The following is a 14,331-nucleotide window of genomic DNA, read 5'->3' on the forward strand; positions in this document are numbered from 1 at the left end:
GGAATGTAAAAAAGTAGGGGAGACCCTCCCATTGAGTCGTGAGGTTCATAGAAGACCCACTTGCTTTCTAAACTCCTGTTGGAGTCTATGTGTTGCTGGATCAACTCCTAGTCTCAGACTTAAGCAACAGTTTATATCTAAAGAGATCATAAGTATAATAACAGCCTGAGATTCATTCACAGTCAAATAAAGTTCATGGCAGTAATTTAAGCATAGATTTGAAAAGCAATATTTGCAATATACTTGCTATAGAATATTCAGGTTAGTACACACACATGCATAAAGATACTAAGAGATATACATAAGTGAGTAAAAGAGGTATACCTTTAAAAAATTCCCCTCAAGTTCAGTGAAAAAATTCACATCAAATACTTTGGCATCTTTCCCAACAGGCAAAAGGTTGAGTCTCAATGAGCGAAGAGTATCAGCCCAAGTCTTGTCGGCTTTCAGTGACAGACCTCCGATCTTCACAAACTGAAAAGTTCACAAGCTCTGAGAGGCGTCCCACTCAGAGGGAGATCCTGGTCGCAGCCCACCGTGGTCCAGGAGAGCTCAAAGGGTCTCACTGAGTACCTCTGTTTATAGGGTCAGGAGATGATTGGCTTTAGTCATCAGCAAATTACTGGGATTCCAGTTGCCGTGGTACCATTTCGCAGAGTTACGATTGAGATAAGGAAGGCTCCAGGGCTGTCAGAGAACGACTTAAGGTTCAGATACGGGATGCTCCAAGGCTATCGGGAGAGGACTGAGATATGTCTCAAGGCTGTCGGGAAATGACGAATTATCTCTACTCCCATCATCTGCCTCTGCCAGGCAGCAGGAGTCCTTGGTACGGTCAGTGCAGCTCCCTGTCTTAGCCCTGCTAGAGTTCTTGGTACGGTCAAGGGATACTTAACCACTCAACTCATTACACAAATGCTAAGGTCTAGTGAGACTTCTGAGTTCATAGATCAGCCCAGAGAGAGGGAAGAAATGCACCACCGCAAGGTGCTTGGAAGGGAAGGACAAACTCTCCTCTAAAAGAACAATATAGGACCCTGCCCAAGATTCACTAAATACACTTGGGAAAAGACAAAGTTTGTGAGCTTAGGCAAATGGTTTAGCCTATGATCATTGGCTGGAAATTAAACTTAAAAGGTTACAAGAGAGACAGTGGCTTTTGGAAAATGATGTCTTGTAAAATGTTAGAAGTTGAGGCTAATTAAAGCTACGCTTTCCTTTGGAAATGGGTCATTTGTACGTTTGCTCTAGGACTGAAACCAAGGCTAACTTTGGCTTGTGGATGTTTGTGAACAGTGGTGAATAGGTTATATATTTGTTTTAAAACATCTCCAGGATTACAGCTTAGAAATGGAAATGGAGAAAAGAGGCAGACTTCACTGGAATAAATAAAACCCTGCAGTCTAATTTGTCATTTGAATAAATTATATTAATTATACAATGTCTGGGAATTTTGTGTGTTGGGTTTTGACAAGGTTGGTCTCCAAATTATATCCTACACTGGACAAGTTATCACTAGATTGAAGACCCTGAGTCACATCAGCAAAGCAGCACTACTCGCAACACATTTTTGTAAATAACTTCTGTTGCAAAGTCAAACAAAGCAATGCAATTGCAGCCTGACAGGGGAAAGAAAGGCAATGCAAACGGCCTCTGCAGTACTCACGCTATCCGTTAAGCACAAACTCGATCAGAGGGACAGGAGTTTTTTTACCAGTGCCAGGTAATTCTTCTCCCACTCGTCAGGAATTAACACAACAGCAATGAAATGCAGAAGGTTTTCTTTTCATTCATTCAGACAGCTTCTCACTCAACACTCTCAGCTTTCAGGAATCCCATTCCTCCTTGCTTAATTATCCTCTGGCACTGAGCACGGGCTCTTCTGTGAAGTAGGTAATCCCACTGCTGTCTGGGCATCTAACACCTCCCTTGCAATGCCTGGGTCACTAGGGGACTGCTTCTTTATAACTAGTTCCTTCTCTTGATTTCTTTTTAAAAAAAATACTGATAACCTGAAAGCCTGAATCACTTTAACAAAATAAGAAAGAACATGAGGCTGCTTTGGTTTGAAGTTGCTCTTTTGGTGCACTGGAGGGAACAGATGGTGATTCAGGCAAGGGAGAGCTTGCTTGCCCAGGTAGCCCTCAGAGAGCAAAGAGAGTGAATTTGGGAATCCTAATTGTGAAGCACCATCAAATATCCTCTGGGGTGGACCTGCTTTATGCTCCCCCATCTCTGAGAGCTTTTCTGTCTCCATACCAGAGGTCTGCAGCAGCGGGGTGATGATGCTGAGAGCTGGCATATGCTGGGAGACTGAAAGCCAGCTCTGTGAGCGGAGCTGGCAGCATCCCCCTCTGCTCCAGGGTGATGAGAGCAGAGGCCTTCTCATGGGATAATAAAATATTCATGTGTTTGTTAAGCATGTATTTCCCTCGTACTGGGGCACTGTGGGTCAGAGCTTGTTCTCAGTGACTGCGGTGCAAATCCCAAGTAGCTGCTTTGACATGGGGATGTGTCTGTGTATGCGTGTGTGAGACTGTTTTTACACCAGTGTGAGAGGTACTAGGGAATCTGACGCCTTCTACTAAAACTATTTGGAAGCTGTTGGTTCAGGAGGAGACTGGCATTAGCAGGCTCTAGGGATTGCTATTTATACATATATTTTAAACTGTAGTTGTGCTCAGAAAATCCGCTTTAAAAATAGCAAAATGCTTTTGCATTCCCCTGGTTGCCATATGAGATGCCATGTGTTCCCAAGGATATGTTTGGGTTTTTTCCTCCCTAACTGCCAGCACTAGAAATTCAATCTCAGGTCTGAGAGCAAACAACATCCTTGTCTTCTCACATGTCATCACCAGTAATAAAAACCTGAAGGTCAAAGTGTGCCCTTGGTGACGCCTCTACAACCACTTTATCTGCAAGTGATCAGCCCTTGGTAGGAACCCTGCCAGCACTTCCGTCCTGGGTGCCCGAGAAAGGGCTGGACCCAAATTGCTCTTTGTGTTGTGTCTTCCTTGATGGCAAAAGAAGAACAAAAGTAAACCAAATACTTTCCAAGTGGAAGGGATGGGGACGTGATTACATGTAGTATTACCTCACTCTTATTAGATGTAGTTTTGCATCAATGTTATTCGTATGTTGAGAAAGTGCTGATTTTGCCTTTGCAGACAAGATATGCACTTCAGTGCACCTGGACTGACAAATGTCAAAGTCTGCTATTGCTGTTACTGTCCCTGACAAGTCTCTTTTGGGTAGGGGGAGTAGAGAAAGCTAGCTCTGAAGCCTCTAAGTCACGGCTTTAAACCCGAGGACTTTAAATTCCAGTGACTCTCCCTCAGGCTGCAACTCATTCTCTGCTTCTCACACCACTTTGCTGGCCCAAAGAGGACATACCCACGCAGAAAAAAGGCTAACCCACCCATTTATACAGAGCGCTTAAGCAGCTGGCGAGTGTTTGACACATGACATGCTCAAATTAAGGATTTATTGAAACAGGGCTGTGCTTGCTACACCAGGGCTTGCAGACCGGGCTCATGGTGCCCGGCAGCTCTGATCCGCGCTCGGAGAGCCGTGCAGCTTGAAGGGATGCACATGCTGCGCTGGCTGCGGGTCCCGGCCTTCATCTTGTTGGCACCAAAGCCGTGCCCAGCCTTGGATGTAAATTTAATCTTGTTGGGAGTTAATGGAGTGAGGAGTTTGACACACCTTTTCCCTCTCTGTAGATGGGAGCCAGATGGCTCCCGACTCTCACAACATTCCTCGATCTGAAAATGAATGAGCGTTAACATATGTTCTCTGGAGTAATTAAAAATGTGATCACAAACATCGCCCGACTCACTGAAGGTAGAATGTGTAACCAGGAGACCCACATCCAGCAGCAAGCCAGGATCTTTGGAGAAAATTAAGGAAATGGGAACTGGAAAACTCTTTGGGGGTTGCCAAGCCCATTCCAAGTGTGAGTTAAACTGCAGTATTTTAACTCTTTTTTTCATATTCATGCAAGACATGTTTGATGAAATGCAGGGAAGTCTGTTTACACTTTGTCACTATGAAGAACCTGTGCAGATTGGTTTTGCTGGTGGCAGCTACTGAAAATTGAAGTCAAGCAGTGCTAAAGAGGCAAGCATCCACCTGTGGTCCCAAACGCATATAAAAGTGCAGAAGTTTGCATTCAGCATAGGAAAAGAGGGCACCAGGAAGAAGAAAGACTTGTTTTGTGTAAACCATATTAGCTTAAAGCTCTCTCAAGAAAGTTTGAATTCAGACATTTTATGGTGTGGACAGAAGTGGCTGCTGCAGCTCAGCTGGAGTGAAGTAACTCAGTAAGCCAGAGGAACTCAGTTATGTATGCAAGACCTAAGAAATTCCAATTGCCAAGCTAGAGCTAAACTTGAGGGATGTTTGAGGAAAGTACCTGGGGACTGGATAGCCCTTGAGACAGAGAAGCAACCTTTAAGGCTGGAGAAAGAGGTTTTATGCATCTCTTGCAAGAGCTGTATTTCGCAGACTCCCTCTACCAGCGATACAGAACAAGATGCAATATTTCCTTAGGGAAGTTCAAGTAACCCATCCTGGAAAGCTCTGAACAAAAGGGAAGAAGATTGCTGTTTCCCATCTCTCCTGAGAGAAAGAAGTGACTGGGTGTGAAGGCACTCAGAGAGGGAGAGCTTTTCAAAGCGAGAAACCATCAGAGACGCTCCGAAACGAAAAGCCTGGAGCCCCACCACTTGCGTTGGGTTGTACCTGACACATCCTCTCTGTTTCAAAGAACTGTCCCCAAATTAAAAGCAGACTGAAGGCTGGCTTTGGAGTTTTGCACTGTTTTTTCTGTTTCTTTTTTTTTTTTTCCTTCTGCCCTGTGAGAGGGTTTCATGACGTGCTACCGCTTTGCCCTGCCCTCGGCACAGGAAGGCGACTCTCGCTGAAACCCCATTTTGGGGAGAGCGGCTCCCCAAGGGCTGGCTGGGCTGCTGTGAACCCAAGATGCAGCACAACCTGTCTGTGCTACCGAAGGAGGAAGGATTTGGCATTTTATCCCATGGATACGAGTGATATGGTTGCTCTCAGAGTCAGGAATGGCCGTGGAGCTAGAAAGGGTAACCCAGGCCACCGTGCAGTGCCCGGGGAAGGCAGCTCACCCGCTTCGGGAGATCAATAAAAGGTAATTCCAATCATTTGTGAGAGTCCTGGCCAGCTTGCCCAGGCATATTTGTTCCCTTCCTCCAGCAGTATTTATTATAAAATTACATTGTGTCTGACTCCCCAGTGCTATGGTGGTGTGTCCCATCCGTTCAGCCTGAAAAGAAGTGAACCCAAACCCTTCCACTGAATTTTTGCGTCCTGTTTTTTGGGAGCAAGATGCCAGCAGCCTTGAGATCTTGAAGTTCTGGTAGCCAATAAGAAGCACCATAAAAAGAAAAAATGTTTTATATCAGAGAATACATTTTTGGAAACTTAACTATGAAAGGCTAATTTGAACACCACTGAAGTTGGTGGGAAAGCTAATAATAACAAGTGTAGAAGGATTTCACCTCAGAAAATAAAATATTGAGAAGTGTTCAGGGAATTTTCAAGGTTTCAAGATGAAAATTTCCAGTCCACGTTCATGAATATCACTAAACAAATATTCTTTAAGTGATTAAAGACTCTTCTTGCTTGTGACTGGGAAATTCTAGAGAGGGTGTGTTGACTTCTCCAAATTAATGATACAATAATGGGGGAAAAAAAAAGAAGGGAACAAACTCTTGAAACTAGCTTAACATCAGTAAAAAAAGCCCCAAACCCAAAGTTCAAACATATCCATTTGAATTCAATGTTTGGTATGATGGTGTCTGCTACTTTAAGTTATTTTCTGTATAGTTTGGAAAGCAGACGGCTTTTTAAAATGGCTTTTCTAGAGAATTTCCCAACATATCATGGGTCAAAAGGCAAACAGAATAAAAGGCAAATTTGATATAAATAATTTATTGCAAATACTTTGCTTAGTGAATCATGAACCAGAATAACAGAACAGATTTAGATCTTCTGCCCCTCTAGGTCATGATATATTACTGTCTGCAGGTCCTTTCCCATTCTTCACCCATTCACGTCTCCATAAAATGTCTTGAAAAGAAAGTGAGTAATAGCCCAAGTCCTGATGTCCAGGCACTGTCAAATGGATGGAGAAAAAAATGAGACAAATGTAAATGTAAACTCCACACTGCTATGTAATAGTAGGGCATAATTTGCATAAATATTGTTTGCAAAGAGCAATTAGCACTTCATTTACATTCAGTGAAGTAGCAATTTGCACATTTTCAGGAAACAATTTCTTTACCCATATGTGCAAATTTTGTGCACTGCAATTGACACGCTAATAAAAAGATGTTAATAGACCAATTTTTTTTTACTTTATATCACAGTGTACTGAAATATTGATTCACTCTCCTGAAATATTGATTTGGTGGGCTATTTGTAAAACAGAAAAATGCAGATTTGAATTTTTAAAACTTGCTTTTTAAAAAAAAATGAGAATTAATTTCAGATGTCTGCAGTCTTCATGCTCTTTAAGTGGTATTTTAATGGTTATTTTTGTCAGAAAAATATAATAAACATTATTAAAAAACATTAGCAAATTCGGTCTCCTAATCTGCAATAACAATGAGTATATTTGCATATCGCAGTATAAAAATAATACAGTCCATTTTCTAGTGTCAATATAGCACTCAATTCTCCATTAAATGTTAATAAAAATATTTCACATTTATATAGATTTTTTTTCAGAATACAGAAGCTTCCTAATTAAGAGACAAATTTTACACTTATTGGTGTTACAGAGCATTTTCTTAAAAAACAAGAATTTACATGGGAATTGGTCAGGAAAAGAGTAGCCCAGTGAGTTCAGCCAGCTATTGTCAATGGGCATTTCTGGCCTTTGCAGCAGGAGAAATTGATGTTAAGTGAATTTTTTAGACCTCCTTCAGCACCGTCACTGACAGCTGTTCTATTTGTTGTGTTTCCTTCACTGTTTTGTCATTTCTACCATGACATTTGCATTTGCGGGGAAGTAGGGATCAGAGATCCCACAGAAGTTGGGTTGCAAGGTGGTTGGTAGCTACTGAAGGAGTGGAGAAAAAATCTTTTGGGAAAGATTATTTCTTTTTGGAGGGTTGCATTTTTCCATTCTCAATCAGAGTTTCCTAGAAGGGATTATTTTTGGAGATTGTTCAGTGGCCCATTCTGAAGAGGGGTAGGCATTAGGATGCAGGAGCAGAGAAGGATGCAGACAGACGTGAATTGCCCTGCCAAGCAGGCTGGACACAGCCCGCCTCTGCTCTGCAAGCAACGTAACAACATGTCCTGGCTAGCAGGTCCTCCGTCTGTTAGCAGAAGACTCTCAAATGAATGTATTAGCTAAATTTGTCCTAGTTATGGCAAGCTCAGAGTACAGACAGAGTCGAATGGCTCTGTCTGTTACTGTCTGTGTAGAGACAGTGTCAGTGGGACATCCAAACATCACAAGGCACCTCTGAAAATGTTGCTCATACTGTGCATTTTAATAAAAGGCATTATTTATCAATTGTTGATCAATCACAAGGAAAATGAATGCCAAATATGACAAGAAACAGCAAAACCCCACCAAATCCCCTTTTTACATGCTTATTAAAGTAATTGTTACAATAATGAGCTTGTATTCCCTGTCTTTTCATCTCCGCCACAAGATAAGGTATCACTATGGTTGCACCCAGGAGTGTGACATTCAGATCTATTTTGATGTCTCATTATTGCTGTTGTTGTCTTTTTACTTTGCAAATCACAAATCTATATTTCAACTCCTATGTCAAGTATTCAAAGCTCTGCTTTGATCAATGTAAAATGCATGTTCCCCTGACACAAGGTGGGGCCTCTGTTTGAACCTAAAATGTAGTTAATTTTGAGCTCACATGTGAATCTTTGATTTGCTAATCATTATTTTACTCTGGTTTTATTTACCCTTTTTTCTTCTTCTTTTTTTTTTCCTTTATTTTTTCTAGCATCTTACAGAAGCTTTGAGGCCCTTGGCAATAATGATGTATAACACAGCTGCATCTCAGCTACTCAGTAACTTCTGGAGACCTCAGGATTTACCCAAGCAGTGGGCATTATCCTTCCTGTACAGACCCTTGAATACAAAGTTTACCACATCATTGTATAACTGACCATCATACATTACTAACAAATAATACCCTAATGAGAAGGGGAATAAATAGTTGAACCTTTAATGTTTCTCAAGCCTCAGCAGGACTACATTTTGCAAACACCTCATAACATTACAAGAAAGCCTAATGATAAGAAAGCAATAATGACATATTTGGGAGTCCTCTGACCTTCAGAAAGCCCATGTGTGTATTGTTTTCAAAACCAAATAAATCTATCCAATTTTCTGGTGATTACCAATAACAAAATCCAGAGACAGCAACTGATGCATACGTGACATCCGTGCACAGGATAAGCTGAGGCCAGCCAGTGTGGGTCAGCGGGCAGGTACTTTTGGCTTGGACTGAAATATGGAAAGGGAGCTCTGCAAAACCACCTGGTTTGTGTGGTTTCATGTGCTGAGCTGAAAATTGCACCAAGCCAGGAATATGATGATCTGGGGCTTTTTTGTTTTTGTTTTTGTTTTTTATTATTTTTTATTTATTTCCACTTCTTTCTCAGTAGCCTTGAGAGATGATGTGCCAGGTCAGACCTCCTGCTGGCTGGAATTAGGTTAGTACCAGCACCCTCAGCTGAGGAGCTGACCTGAGGAACATTTGTCTCTATCTCACATATGAGCAATGTGACTACTGAGGCCACAACACACTCCAGAGCTATTTGAGGGCCATAGGCACCTCATTTCCCTCTAAGCCTTTGTGTCTTGTGTTTTATTGGGGCTGGCTCTCAGCTTTCACAGCTACCTGCCCAATGTGCATTTTGGTGGTGGGACTTTACTCCTGCTGACAGTCTTTAGGATGCTGGGTGAGGACTGTGACATGATTGTGTGGTGGAGAAGCCACAAGACCCTTGTACTTTTAATGTGTGGTTCCAGAAGCAGTTTAAGTCCACTTTCTCCGATTACATCTGCATTGACCCATTGACAGGCAGTAGCAAAGCCCCGTCTCAATGTTTTGGGTTCTTCTTTGCTCACTGCCTCATCAGAGGTAAACAGTCACCGTGAAGTTCCTCCTGTCTCCAGGAACTAAGGATGTGCCTCTCTGTCCTGATTTACTCACTTCTGAGACAGAGTTCAATTTTGCAAACCGGTTCTCTCCTCAGCCTTTGCATTTGTTTTTGGCAGGAGCAGTTGCCTGCGGCACGAGCACTGAAGACTAGCTCAGTGTTAATAGTTGTCAGGGAAAATGAAGAGGCTATTTCTCACATCAGACTTTCGCCCTGCATGACAAATGCTAGTTTGAGCAGATTAAAAATCAATGCATGGTACAATATGTCACACATAAAGCAACTACATGCTATTAATTGACGTGCTACCCATTAGCTGCTCTTAGTGTACATGTCTGTGAGTGGAATAGAAACTGGTGAAGACAGATGGGTCAGAACCTCCTTTGGTGTAGAATAATGCAGCAGCATTGGAACTAATGGAGATATGCTGATTTGTAGCAGGCAGTTACTTGGACAAGGGTTTGAGATGCTCTTTTTTCCTAAAATATGGTTCAACTTGTGTTTAATTAGAATGAACAGCAGAGATACTCTGTGATACGTCTCCCTCTGCAACCTAAAACCTTTTTAATCATAATGATAACTCATTTAAAAGCATGATGTGGTTTACAGAGGGATTTTTTTTTTTTTTTTTTTTTTTTGCTTCTTTTCATCTACCTTTGTGGTGGATCATTGATTACTGACCTTGAGAATTTCCCAGGGAAGTGACTTGGTCTTAAGATACAAATTAGTTAGCGGCTGCACATAAAAATGGTTTTACAAAGAAAACGGGGGAAAAAAAAGCAAAGGCTGAAGTTTTTTTTCAAAGCCATATTAAGGCTGGGAAACGCTTGGGTGATCTTCAGGAAAAAAACCTGAGCATGATTTTCGGAAGGCTCAGAGTCGGAGCAGCAGCATTGTGAGTGCTGGGCATCCCCTGCATCAGACTCTGGGTACCAGACACGCTTCTGCAAGGTGTCAATCACCAGTAAAGGCAGTTCTGTCCTGGGGATAAAACAATTCAGAGGTCTTCCCCAAGACTGCCGCTAGATTTCTGCATGAATTACCCCTGTTAAACATACCTTCCTGCAAGATGTAGGAACAGAGAAGGGGATGTGGACAACAGAAGGGACTTTACTGCTGCGTGGCTAGTGAGGCCACAACCTTGCCTGCAGGTTCTGCTTGGTTTCTCTCATGCTACAGAGCAGGCAGGGGCATTACAAAGAGGCACAGGATAGTCGTTTTATCAAGGGAAATAGTGTTTCTCAGTAACTGTCCAGGTAGAAAAAAGCAGTTGAAATAGAGCGGAACACTGCGACAAACTGTCATATGCACACAAGGGGCTTTTGGATGCTGAATGTCTGTAAGTACAGAAAGCACAAGCTCTGAAGTGCAGTTTTGAGCAGAACCAGCGCTGTTCAGATGCACAAGACCTCAGTGACTGCTTGACTTCTGGATCTGACAATATTGCAGTCTTGGGCAGTCACAGGTTAAGCTGCAGAGGTAAGATGTTGATGTAATATGTAATGCCCCTATTTAATCTAAAGCGAGGCAGAGTTACATTTATCCTCAGGCTGGGTTTTGATTGCTCGGACTGCATGGGTTCCTAATTTGCTGATCTCTCTTCTGTCATCTTTTTTCCTCCCTTTCATTTCTTTTATTCTTTTAAGCAGTCTCCAACTCTCTCATGCTTTTCTAACATCTTTTTGGCACCAGAAGAAAATATACATTTGCTCCTGAAGCTTGTTTTTTCAATAAATATTTCACCTGTGCAGAATCTGGGATCAGAGCCTTGCTAGAGTTTGTCCTACCCTTGTCATTACCTCTGTCTTTCTTAAAAGAGGACAGGAGAGGCAGGTGAGCAAATAATGCGTCATTTTGGACTGTGCCCTTGCTTGCTGTTATAACTCTTCCAGGCTGTAAGGTGCTGTGCAGAGTCTGAATTGCACTAAGGTTAATGATGCTCTGAAAAGCTCAAGCATCCTTTTTTTTTTTTTTTAATTTATATTTTAGCCACAGCCTGGCCTCTTTCAGTTCAGAATGTGAATAGGTTTGAATGTATTTGTTTTTCTTTGGGTATCAAAATACAGAGGTTATTCTATCCGGACACATTAATGACGTTCAGTTGCTTCCTGATAACTGCTCCATTAATGTCTGTCAGCATGGCACCTTCTCTGCCTATAACCTTCTTGCAGACAAGACAGCTTTCCTAGCAGAATGGAGATACTTTCAAAAAAATACTTGCACAAAAAAAAAAAAAAAAAGGGAAAATGTCAAGGTGTTCCCAGATGAGATGCCCTGAAAGATTCATGACACAGTAGTAACCGTGAAGAAATGCAGATGTGACAGGTGGCTGACAGTTAGGTACTTTGTCTATAATCCCTCTGAACTAGTGGCAGGCACCTTCTTAAAGATAGTGGTTACCATGAGAAGCCTCTCCCAAAAAGTGGTACTTGCAGTAACTACTATAAGATGATATACAGGATGCCTGGATCCTTTCTGTAAGTTTCAGAGGACAAATACTATAGGTCAAGACTTGTGGAGTAATAATAATGGATTAATATAATAATAAAACAGATCAGAGAGGCTGAATAAAATAGACTTCAGAGCCTGGAGCTGGTTTGCTGCATTAAACGGGCAAACTCCATTTGCTAAACCATTTGGCAAAATGGGCTGAGGCAACCATCTGAGTTCAAGTAAATCAGGGACAAGTTGCCTTTGGATGACTGAAGGACTGGCTGAAAAGCAGCCATTTGGACTGGTTTTCTCTGCCTAGAATACTGACATATTGCTCCCTGGGCATCCTTCTGCAGAGATACCGCTGTGACTCTATGTCTCCTCTCCAGAAATAAACAGCACATTACTGGTATCAAGATGGTAGCCACCTTCTAGACATGCAGCCATTATTTTTCTTGGACCACAGAAATGATATATCCAAGGTAAGATAAATATATAAATAAATAAAGTTGTTCACAAAAATGTTTTTGCCTGAATAATTAATTCCTCAGCAAATTTTCCCATAATAAAACATGTCCTAATGAGCTATCAGGAGAAGAGGAAATTCATCACTTACCTCACAAATATCAACTTGAGAGCACTGCTCATGTCAGATGGCATAATTAATGACTTGAGAGGGAGCGTGGAGCAGCAGAGCCAAAACCACAGTCCCCATCAGTCATTCCACATCAGTCCAACTCATACAGTGTTACTTGATCTACAGAGGATTAGCCAGGCGACTAGGAGGAGATATGGGGCTGAAGGGAATACCGGCAAATACGGTACATCTAATCTTGATTTATCCAGGTTCTGCTTATCACTGAGGTGGCAGTTGCAGTTGATCCTGCAGCCTGTTTTGTTTTTTCGTGACTTTTTTTTCAGACAAATAGAATTTACAATTTCGGACTTCACCCTCCCTGATGCTAAGCAAGTCATCTTCGATCCCATGTCAGCACATGATCCTCTTGGGGTTTCTTCCCTACAGGAGGTGGGAGTTCAATTCCTGTGCAGAAAACCCACGTGGGTGCCCTGGAGCAGGCAAGCCCCCTCTGACCTGCGGGCAGGAGGTCTGGGATGTTGTGTTCAAGGTGCTGTGGGTAGTGGTGGGGCTGCGGTAGGAAAACATCTGTACCGTGCTCCTTGTGCTGGCACCACCAGAGCTGGGGGAATGTCCATCTCTTCTCTCTGTCCTGGGCAATTGCAAGCGCTACCCCACTGTCCTCCTCTGTAGTGCAAAAGGGACCAAACGCTGACCACACGTCTGCTCCAGCGGTAACCCCCTCCTAAAGACATTTACAGAAGCCAAGGTATGGGGGGATGCTTTGGAGGAGCTGCCCTCCCTACTTTGATGGCAAAGCTGAGACAGCAGGCTAATAATGTCAGCTGTTGTAACGAGAACCTGAAATGGCCGTAATGGGCCAGACCAAAGGACCATCTTGCCTGGGATCCCATCTCTGAGGACAGCAGCACCACCATGTAGCAGATACTTGGTTTAGGGAAGAATGGAAGATTCTGGCAAATGCAGAGTGATCATTTTATGGCTCTACTTTCTCAGCAAACTGCTGCGCAGGGGCTTCGGAGGTGCAGGTTACTTCCCCAGCTCTGTGTTTAGCAGCCCTTGATGTTTTTTTTCCCATTAGTTTCTCTAATCTCTTTCTGAACTGGTATTTATTTTTGGCCTCTGCAGTGTCCTATGATGAGTGTCACAGAATAATTATGTGCTGTGTGAAATATGGGCATCTTTTCCTCCGTTTTAAAATTTTTGCCTAACCTGTATATTTGATGTCTTCCACTCCCTGTGATATGAGAAAGAATGAATAATCATTCACCTTGCCTTGTGCCTTTCACCCCAGTTTCACCATTTGAAGGAAACTAAGCTTATAAAAGTCTTCTTTGTAAAACACCATCAAATTTACTCCACTAAAACAGCTGTATATTTCAGAAACCAAGTTCCACCCTAGAGTAATTTTTTTTTTTTTTTTTAGGATTTACATGAGAGAAGAGTATGAGAAATCCAGGCAGCTGCCAAACGAGTGACAGCTGACAGGTTTGATTTCTACTTCTTTGCTCACTCCAGTGTGTGGTCACTTCATCTGACCAAGCCCTGCGCTTCAGTAGCTGTTAGCCTCTTGAGTGCAGCTGTTTTACGTGTCTGTTAACATTTGCAATTGGCTAACTGTATTTTCTTAAACTCTCCGATAAATGCTCGCTTGAGTTTGTTCATCAGCAAAGACAACTTTATATGTTCTACAAGTGACCCTCACGTTTCACCTCTGCAATAACCCTGCTGCAACAGAGCCCTGTGGTTGCTGGTGGTAAGATCTGAGCGTTGGGCTTGCCAGAAGCAAAGCGCCCTTGGCATCTGCCAGCCCCTTCTGTGGGCTCCAGTGTAAGCAATAACTGAGCTTTTATGTCGGTGTTGACCTCCCAAGTTAACTTCAGAAAACATTATCTGGGAAATCTGATGTGTCAGGTTTCAAAGAAAAGAGTTTTCCAGCTCAATCCGGGTCTGATTTCCTTCCAGATAAAGAAAAAACCCTGTGGGAACCCAGCACTTCTCGGAAGCAAGGTTAAGAGCAATAAACTTTCCTCCTTACTACGAGACTGAAATATCAGCGAAACCTTTTCTGTTAGGAGTGCACGTCTATCCCCACAGGGTCAGGTCAGTGCTCTATAACTCAT

Source organism: Buteo buteo, chromosome 6, assembly GCF_964188355.1.
Source record: "Buteo buteo chromosome 6, bButBut1.hap1.1, whole genome shotgun sequence".
NCBI classification, from domain to species: domain Eukaryota; kingdom Metazoa; phylum Chordata; class Aves; order Accipitriformes; family Accipitridae; genus Buteo; species Buteo buteo.